The sequence below is a fragment of the Eulemur rufifrons genome, chromosome 4 (assembly GCF_041146395.1).
Source record: "Eulemur rufifrons isolate Redbay chromosome 4, OSU_ERuf_1, whole genome shotgun sequence".
Taxonomy (NCBI): domain Eukaryota; kingdom Metazoa; phylum Chordata; class Mammalia; order Primates; family Lemuridae; genus Eulemur; species Eulemur rufifrons.
In genome coordinates, this window is record NC_090986.1 from 39,380,311 (window position 1) to 39,390,781 (window position 10,471).

Sequence of the window (10,471 nt, forward strand, 5' to 3'; positions counted from 1 at the left end):
ATTATAGTTGACCTAGAGGATTTAGCCACTCCTAGAACAAATACTATTATTACTAATATCTATGATTTCTATAACCACTAATTTTTTGAGCTAAAAAGACTGTATTCAAATACTGGAGCATGTGTATAGTTATAGCATCTAATAAATTTCCAAATGGATATATATGTTTTTTATATATACAAATATATATAATGTGTATAAAAAATATATATATCAATTGCTTTGTATCCCAAGCCCTCTTTACCAAAATCCTGAATTTTGGCCATATTCCTCAACAACTATTTCCGGGTGTATATTAGATCTTTACATATGTTAATTTGCTTCACTGTAGTAACCTTTTTATAATCTATATGTATCCTATGTAATATCATGTTGCATAACTTAAATAAACAACAAAATTTATTTTTTTTAATTTTTAAAAGCTTAATTTAATATGGCGTCCTTTAAGAAGACAGAGAAAATGTATCTCATTTAGTTAAGAAAAATATTGGCTTTCTAAAATCCATAATTTGTACATAGCACTACTGATGATAGTCTTAGCGCTTGTTGAATATTTGCTATTTACCATTGATATGCCACTCACACAGCAATGAATGATAAAATGAAATCATCAGGATTGAATCTTTTAGTAAGTCCAGAAAGATACTGTTGACAAAAATGTTAAATGCAATCATCTCCTACCTCTTATTTAGAGTAAAATCACTTGTTTAGAAGAAATCCATACACTTTTTATCAAAATTCATACATTGTTTTATTGAAATAACCTTAATCTCTGGTTTATAATAAATAGTTGCTAAGAGTCTAAAAAAAAAAGAATTACACAGCTCGACTAACACGTTTTGCTGGATCAGAAGACATCAAGTTTAGTCTTATGATTAGCAATTTAAATTTAGAATCATAAAAATTCTAAGGCTGCATTTACGTGACCAAAACTTGCTGTGTCATACTGAGACTAACCTAATGAAGGACAATGTGTGCTGTGCCAGTTACCCATCAAAAAATAGCAAGCTCATGACTTGTTTCTTGTTTTGCTCTTAACCATCAAAATACTTCTCTTTCTCCCCAGCACTGTCAGCTACCAGACAGGGGCCGGGAAGGGAAAGAGAGAAACTCATAAACTCACAAATTTGCCCTGACGCAGCCATCTGCAGGGTCATCCCACGTACACTAACATCTGCTGGGACTTGGGTGGGGCTGCTCTGAAGGGAAGTTGGGGGAGACAACGGAGGGGGTTGTTGCTCAATCTTTACTTTCTTTGGCTGCTGGTGCTGATCCATCCTCCATAAAGCACCAGCAATGGAACAAGCCTCTGTTGACAAAGATATTGTCATGTTGACCCCATCCTGGGAATCTGCAATGGCATGCCCGATTCACCCCATTTCAGGCTGGACTGAGTCATTACTAGTAGCAGTCCTAGGGCCACTTCCGTGCAGTCCAGGTGCCTAACAGAAAGAAACAGCTCATGTCCTCTACTTCCTAGGGACAGGGAGTTCCGTTCCCAAACCACAATGGAGCTGGACAGCATCCCAAATTTCCGTCCCTTAAATAAAGAACCACTTATGACCCTGACTAAAGGTTGGTTGTTTTTTTCCTTCACATTGGGAATCAATCTTTTTCCACTGTGTATGACTCTGAGGTCTTATCCTACAGTTTTCGCTTATTCCAAAGTCCCAATCCCATACAAGAATGCTCCATAAAGTGGCTTTTGAAGAACATCTTCAGTGAAATCATGAGATGCGCAGATGCATCGGTGATTCTCCTGAGAATGTCATGTGCACTGATGCATCTTTATGTTCCCGTCACCTCAGATAAAACCAAGCTTGCTGAATGAACTAAGCAGAGAATCAAGAGACCAAGCAGTTAAGTTTTCTTCCAAGAAGAGAGAGAAGTGCTTACTCAGGAATACCTGCCTTTTCCAAGCTATGATCTTCCTCTGTTATCCAGGAGAACACCTTACTTCAACTCTGGCAGATGTGGGAAGTTGGGTAGGCTTTGTTCAATTAATCTGTGAATTCATATTTGATTGAGTTCAGCCAGCCCTGTGCTCAGTAACTTAGGAAAGTCACAAACACACAAATGGTCGTGTGCATACACACATTTCTGTTGTCATCAAGTTATTTGAATAATGCTAAACAAATTTTGGAGGTAGTGTTTGGTGTTTGAGATGCTTTTTCTTAAAATAGAGACTCTGCAGCAAATGCAACTTTTGCTTTGGGGTCCTTGGATAAATTTTAAAAAGATAAGTCATCATATTAAATAGAGTTAAAACAAAGGTACAGGTAGAATCCCATGAGATCACTAAGTAGGAGAGACTTGCGGAGCATATAGAGATGTTGCAGACAGAGCAAACAAGCAGCTGTCTGTATGTGTGGCCCAAATCAGAGGACAAATGGACAGATAGTCCAAGATAGAGGAGCTGACTTGCGTAGAGCTGCTTCTCATGTGCGCAATCCTTGGAGCTCCTCATTGTGAGTAACAGCTGGGTCGTATGAACTGCTATAACAAACAGACCCAAGATGTGCACTGTGGTTATGCAATAGCAGTTTATTTCTTGCAACCTGACACAGCTAACCAGCTAGGTAAACAGTTTGGAGGGGTGGCCAGGCTGATAGCAGCTCTGCCGTCTTCAACATCTGGCTGTAACATCTTCATCCCAGCTGGCTGGGAGCTTGAAGGAGGACACGTGGGAGGTTCTTAATGAGTCAGGCCTGAAATGACACATGTCACTCCTCTCAAATTTTATTGGCCAACACTCAGTCCCAGAAAGAATTAGGAAATAGGGTTCAGCTGAGGGCCCAGAAAGAAAAGGACATATGTTTTGGTGAGCAGGCTCCGTCTCTAGTGTATTCTCTAATTATACAAGGTTTGATGAAGATTCTCCCACACAATGCTGACTAATACAGAAAGGAGATGGTAATAGTAACACTGAGTGTTCACAATGTACTAGGTATTGTTCTGTGTGCTATACATATGTAAAATTAATTCAGTCCTCACCGATTGATACATATATAATGTAATTATTTCTACATCCATGCAGATGAAGCAACAAAGACCCAGAAAAATTAAGCAATTTTTTTTCAAGGTGGCATAGGTAGCAAGTGGCAGAGTTAGGAATCCAGTTAGACTCACTCTGGAGCCTGTACCTATAGGCAAAGGTAGATCAGTGGATAGGTGGATATATCCTCCCCTCAGAACACTTGCAATCTAATTGGGAATATAAAATCAACATGCATGGAAACATAACATGCCATATATATTAATAGCCAGGTCTTGTATACTGTGCTGTGGAAATCACACTAGCAGAAGTTAAGGAAGCGAATGTAACCTGGGGATCTGTGTAGACAATGATGACTCCAGGACCCAGTGTTGAAAGGAGGGGCGAGAGGATGTAGAACAGGAGATCTGTGATGAGGGCCCCATATTTAGAGGAAACTCTGTGGTGTGAGGAGGAAGGATGGATTGGCCACCACAGGGAGGGGGTGGGGAGGACACAGGCCTAATTGCAGAGGCCAGCATGGGATGGATAGATGTGAGCTCAGGGTTACAACCAATAGCCTGATACGGAGTCTGTGACTTGCTCTAGACTCTCCCTATTCTGTCAACAATGGGAAGAATTCCCAGGGCCACAACTGAATGTTATGGCCTTAGCAACTTGCTTAAGGAGTTTTGGTTTTGGGGGGATTTTGTTTGCTTGTTTGTTTTTTAATTTTATTGTTATATATATTCAGGAGAAACAACATAATGTTTGGAGATATATATATATATATATATACACATATATAAATAAATGATTACCATAGTAAAACAAATTAATCTCTTCATCACCTCACATAGTTACCTTTAGGGGAAGAACACCTAAAATCTGTTCCCTTAGCAAATTTTCAGGATTTTGTTTCTGTTTTGGTTTGGTTTCTGATTCTTGTTTTTTTAACCACCAACATGGTTTACACAATATGCAGTTTTTTTTAAACGTATTAGTAAAAAATTTATTTTATTGTTAAAGATCATTAACTAAGAGTCACAAAATAAATTGTTCTCAGGATTAGTCCTAGCATAAAGTTTCTCTTTCTCTGTCCTGATGATCTTATATGCTCACTTTTATTTCATAGAAGTTAACATAATCCATAGCAGTGCCCTTTTTGCTAAATATATGAGAAAGCTGAGATTAAATTCCCTTTAAGTTTTACCCTACATCCCCCTCCCCCCCCAAAAAGTTTAGTTTTTCTAATGCAAGACCTTTCTCCCATTTCCCTCTGCCTACATTATTGGTTTTTATACTTATTTTAATGGGCTGACTCTATGTGTGCTCTTTATAGACTCATTTCAACTATTTCCAGCAGAAGCTGGTTAATATAGTGGGGAATGAATAATTGAGACTTGAGATTTGAAGGTCCTTAAGAATTTGTCCAAACAATGTCCCGTAAATCTTATAGAAAGTTGAATGAGAGATCTTGGCAATCTGGTCTCTAACTTTAAGACCCCTATATCTCTGCCTGTCTCCCCACCCTCTGTGCATTCTAAACACAGGGACAGCCAAAGGAGGCATTAGGGATTTAAATAACTCAAAAGAGAAACATGTAAATGAATCAATGGAAGTGGAAAATTTTCCTCTTTGTGCTAGTAATTTTCCTGTTTGTTCCCATTCATAACAGATGTCTACTTTCTGTCTGACAGTTTCTTAATTACACTTGTTAATACAAGTCTAGATTCATATGCAACTGTAAGAAATAACACAGAAAGATCCCTTGTATGCTTTAGCCAGTTTCTCCCAATAATAACAAATGGTAAAACTATAGTGTAATATCACAACCAGGATATTAACATTGATATAGTCAAATACAGGACATTTCCATCATCACAAAGACCCCTCATTGTATTATTCAGCATTCTTCAGAAAAATATAATCAATATGTTATAGATAGACAGATATTAGTAGATGATAAATAAAGAGATGGCTAGGAGAAGATTTATTATGGAAATTGGCTCATACTATTATGGAGATCGAGAAGTCTCACAAAATGCCATCTGCAAGCTGGAGACCTAGGAAAGCTGGAGACACAATTCAGTTTGATGACAAAGGCCTGAGCATCAAGGGAGCTGATAGTGTAAGTCCCAGGGTATGAAGGCCAGAGAACCAGGAGTTCTGATGTCTCAAGGCAAGAGAAGATGGATGTCCCCAGCTCAAGGAGAGAAAGAGAATTCACCCTTCCACCAGCTTTTTGTTCTATCAGGGCCCTAAACAAATTGGATGGTGCCCTCCCACATTGGTGAAAGTGGATCTTCTTTACTCAGCCTACTGTTTCAAATGCTAATATCTTCTGGAAACATCCTCACAGATACACCCCAAAATAATGTTTTCTCCGCTATCCAGGCATCCCTTAACCGAGGAAAGTTGACACAAAACATTACCATCACTCTCCTGTTGCCCTTTTATAGCCACACCAGCTTCCCTGCGCCCCTCCCTGTGCACTCCTTAACCCCCAGCAACCTCCGGCTGCTCTCCATTTCTGTGCTTGTGTCACTTCAGTAATGTTTTAAATGGAGTCATGGAGTATATAACCTGTTGGGAGTGGCTTCTTCATTTCTAAGTCTGGAATACATGAGGCAAAAAGAAAACCCTGGGAATTCACCACTGTGTCATTCCTGGGGTCATGGGATCCCTAGCTGGTACCTATACCTTTTAAAGTCTTCTTATATTTGTTTTATATAAAATGTCAAGGGTTTTTAGTTGTATTTACTGGAAGGAATAGGAAAATCATGTCTACTTTGATTTCCTGGAAGGTTCTTGTCATACTTTTAAACATGGATTAGTATCTTCTATAAAATCAGTAGAGGCTTAATATATTACCATTTTCATCTACTTCACTAATCTGTGCCCTATCAAGGTATAATAAAGATAATAAGTATATGCTTTTTAACATCATGACATACCATATGCTTCCAAAGTCCCTCAAAACCCCAACTATCTAACCAACCCACTGGTGCTCTATTTGGGATAGTTAATTTATTATGAAGGAAACTCTCTTTTGCAGTAAAAATGTGCTAGTTCGGTGGATTCAAAACATGGTGGGTTTATTTACTTGCAAGATTCCTTTCACAAGAACACCAAATGTGAAGAATGCACCCTATTATGTCACTTACTAATGAGTTTCTCTTTTAGGCAACCCTCTGTAATTAGATAATAGCTACGGGCTGTCAAACTAAAATTAACTTAATAAAAGATATTTACTTTAAACTTTGTTTCCTCTACCTCAATTTAAAACTATATTTAAAGTTAAGGCCGGGCGCGGTGGCTCACGCCTGTAATCCTAGCACTCTGGGAGGCCGAGGTGGGCGGATCGTTTGAGCTCAGGAGTTCGAGACCAGCCTGAGCAAGAGCGAGACCCCATCTCTACTAAAAATAGAAAGAAATTATATGGACAGCTAAAAATATATATAGAAAAAATTAGCCGGGCATGGTGGCGCATGCCTGTAGTCCCAGCTACTCGGGAGGCTGAGACAGGAGGATCGCTTGAGCTCAGGAGTTTGAGGTTGCTGTGAGCTAGGCTGACGCCACGGCACTCACTCTAGCCTGGGCAACAGAGTGAGACTCTGTCTCAAAAAAAAAAAAAAAAAAAAAAAAAAAAAAAAAAGTTAAGAGGTACCTTTTTTCAGACAAGCACATTAAGGAGACAATTAAAATGTTTAGAGTACAGTCATTGAAAATTTACAACCACTAAGAAATATACCAGTTTTTAAGATAATACACAATGAAGGATAGAAGAAAAAATGTAAACAGTAATTAAGAATAAAGTCATAGAAGACAACCTCCAAAGTAATGTCTGCATTTAACACTATTCATGAAAAAAAATAAGATGCATACATTTGGGAATGAATTTTATTTACTTGGAAACCACAGTCCTATTTATTCTGAAATCCTATATTTCAACCTTATGTTATTTAAAATTAAAAGAAATTTAGAAATGTAGCTGAATATTCTCCCCCTTCTAAATACCATTTTCCCACTAGTGTCCAATAGACAATATGCAGCTGTGTTAGTATGTTCTGAGAATCTATAAAATACATTTGAATTTCATTCATTAGTGTTACTTTTGATAGTATTCAAAAATAGTTCATATATTAGTAACTAATTAAAATTCAGGTCAGAAATCACTACAGTTAGAGTATACCCTACACAGGTAATTCACTTATCTGTCTCCATTTATTTATTTAACATTTACTTACTGATCTCCTTTTACATGCCAGACACTGTGCCAAATGTTAAAACATCAAATAACTAATGACTCTTATCCCCAAAGCATTCATGTTACAAGATGCAAAGAAAAACGTATATAACATAATCTACAAGGGCAATTTCAATTTCTAGAAATGAAACTTAATACTGCCACATTTGTCTATTGTTCAATTATTTGCTTGAATGAAATAAGCAATTTCAGTGTCTTTATTCTATGTGTCAGTGTAGCCAGAAATTTATAAATAAGGCCAAGTGCTGCTAAGAACAATGTAACCAAAGGTGGCATAAAGTGCCTTAACATGGTGGGATATACCCTTTTAGATGCATGCCACAAAATATGTAAACTTAAGATACATATGATATATACTCTTGACAAACCAATTTTACTTTAAAAATTTGAAAGTAAAAGTTATATAATTGCATTGATAAATAATTTCGGTGTTACATTTGTTTTTAAACCCATAGATTATATTAGAAAAACACATTTCATGCAAATTTAAGATTAAAGAAATAATACAAAAATTCTTCAGTTGTGCAATAGGCAGCTTCTGTCTATTGTACACATTTATGTTTTGGTGGAAAAGTTTAATAGGGCACCTAAAAGTTATTTTCCCCTGTTATAATTAGTCCATTAGAATTGAAACCATCAGAAACATGTCCTGTGATAATATTTAATTTGTAGACCCAAATCTGAGAGACTTTCATATTCTCCCCTATTTCTTCCACCCAATCTTAAGGGGCTAGGGTGCACAAATACAAATTATGCCTACAAGTGCTGAGAGAAGATGATTTGATAAACCAATTATCACCAGGTGCGTTATCAAGCCTGCTCTAGAGTTTTATCAGAAACTTTGTCATGACCAATTAAATAAAATAATGTAGATATGTGTGATCCTCCTTTGTATGATCTGTTTTACTCACTTTCCTTCTGATTTATTCAAAAAGTTCCAGACTGCATTGCTGGACATTTTCCACAGTTATCAAAGTCCATTTCTTTGCAATGTAGGTTTCGCAAGTTTCAGCACTTTAAGTAAGGAGCAAAGTCAGTGCTAAAAGCCCTGCAAATTGTATGTTTAAAGAAATGTCCACGTATGAGCTAAAATGCAAGAAGATGGAATATGGAAGAGAAACATGAAATTATAAATCTTCATATTAATATCACCCTCCAGCTGGTCAGAAAGGGAAAAGAAATGTAGCAGAAACTAAGTACTATAGATCACCAATCAAGACAATGCAAATTAAGGACACTAATAAGTCATTTCTTAAAATGTTGGCCGGGCGTGGTGGCTCACGCCTGTAATCCTAGCACTCTGGGAGGCCGAGGTGGGTGGATTGCTCAAGGTCAGGAGTTCGAGACCAGCCTGAGCGAGACCCCGTCTCTACTAAAAATAGAAAGACATTATATGGACACCTAAAAATCTATATAGAAAAAATTAGCCGGGCATAGTGGCGCATGCCTGTAGTCCCAGCTACTCGGGAGGCTGAGGCAGTAGGATCGCTTGAGCCCAGGAGTTTGAGGTTGCTGTGAGCTAAGCTGACGCCACGGCACTCACTCTAGCCTGGGCAACAAAGTGAGACTCTGTCTCAACAAAAAAAAAAAAAAAAAAAAAAGTATCCATAGCCGAGTTTCAGTGCATAAAACTTTGAAGAATATAACTTCCTTCAAATTACTGATTTTCCAAAGTGCATTATCAAGAGATTATCTAAAGGATGTTTAAGACATAAAAAGAATGTAATATTGTCACATGGTTTTACAAAACTAGAATGATGTCATTATGTTGAAAGTAATGAAAAAATGATCTATAGGGTAATCTTCAATGGGTTAATCAATGTCTATTAAAAATGGGGTAAGGAAACTATATTTAAGTGGTACTTATAGGAAGTATACTACTTATATACAGTATTTTATATATCTACTTACATATATGATATAATATTTCTATAAGCATATATTTAGAAGTTATATGTATATGTAGTACTTACATATATTCATACATTGTGTTAAGAAGAAACATTAAAGATATAAAAAAAAGACCCAAATTGGATTTCCACAGAGAAAAAAATATGTCTAAGGAGAAAACATTTGGAAATTATTTTAGCAATTTCTTGGCCTTAATAGGGAGGTTTTGTTGATTTAAAAGGACATGTCCTTAAAATAATTGAATCAAAGTATATGGTAAGGGCAGATTTTCTTTTTTTGTTCTCTACATTTCTCTTATCACCCTTCTTCTCCCCCCAGTGAAATTGTCTCAAAAGCCCCTTAAAACCTCATTTGGGCAGAGGGAAGGTGAAAGGTCTCTGTGGATTCGCACAGGGGACCTGTGCTACTCAAAGAGGTTCTGTGGCCTCTGTGGTGACGGCGTCACTGGTTTTCTTGATCTCTGCTCATTGTCCTGGCATCTCCTTCCGTTGAAAGCATCTACCCTCACTGCTTCCCTGAACATGTGACATTACAGCTTCCAAGGAAGATGATTTGTGGAAGAGAAGAATGCAAAGCATCAAATTTTTGTTTTCAAAATATTGTCCTAGTCATGGAATAATTTGATTGCAAAGAGTCTCCATACCCAACTCTTTAATTTGGGGATATTACCAGCACAGTGTTTTGTAAACCGACCACGGAGTTGTCTGCCACCTCCTGTGGAGTGCTCTAGAGAAGCCCTTGTTTTGCTCCTGGCTGTATACAAAATGCATCATCAGGAAAAATCCGTTCTTGATTATCAAATAGCTACAGTCACAAGCCTCTGTTAGTTGTAAAGAATGAGATAAAATAAAATTTTGTTTGTTTACTTACCCAAAATACTTTTTTTGCTTGCCAAATAAATTTAATTTTGTTTTAATTGGCTTGAATTCAAGTTCATGCTCTTGGCATTGAAATTTCCTTTGCTAAAAGATGCCACCTCCTCCCAAAGTTCACATGTTACTTTAACAAACAGCAGAAGATAACTCTGGAGGATTCTAACTTAAAATGTGAGATCCCAAGGGACATTGAACTACATTTCACTTTTAAGTTTTTAGAAAAGCATTTCACATTTTGACCCAAGCTTGTCCTGTTGAAAAATGTCTACGAGAAAAATAAATATTTATGCAAATTTTGAATTATTTATGTTTTATGACAGATATACTTATGGGACAGGATTTTGAAGAAAGAACTAGTTTGACGTACTTTGGCATCAACAATTGAGCCTTGAGTATAAGGAATGAGTTTTTCAGTTTTAAAACTGTTTTACATACACAAAA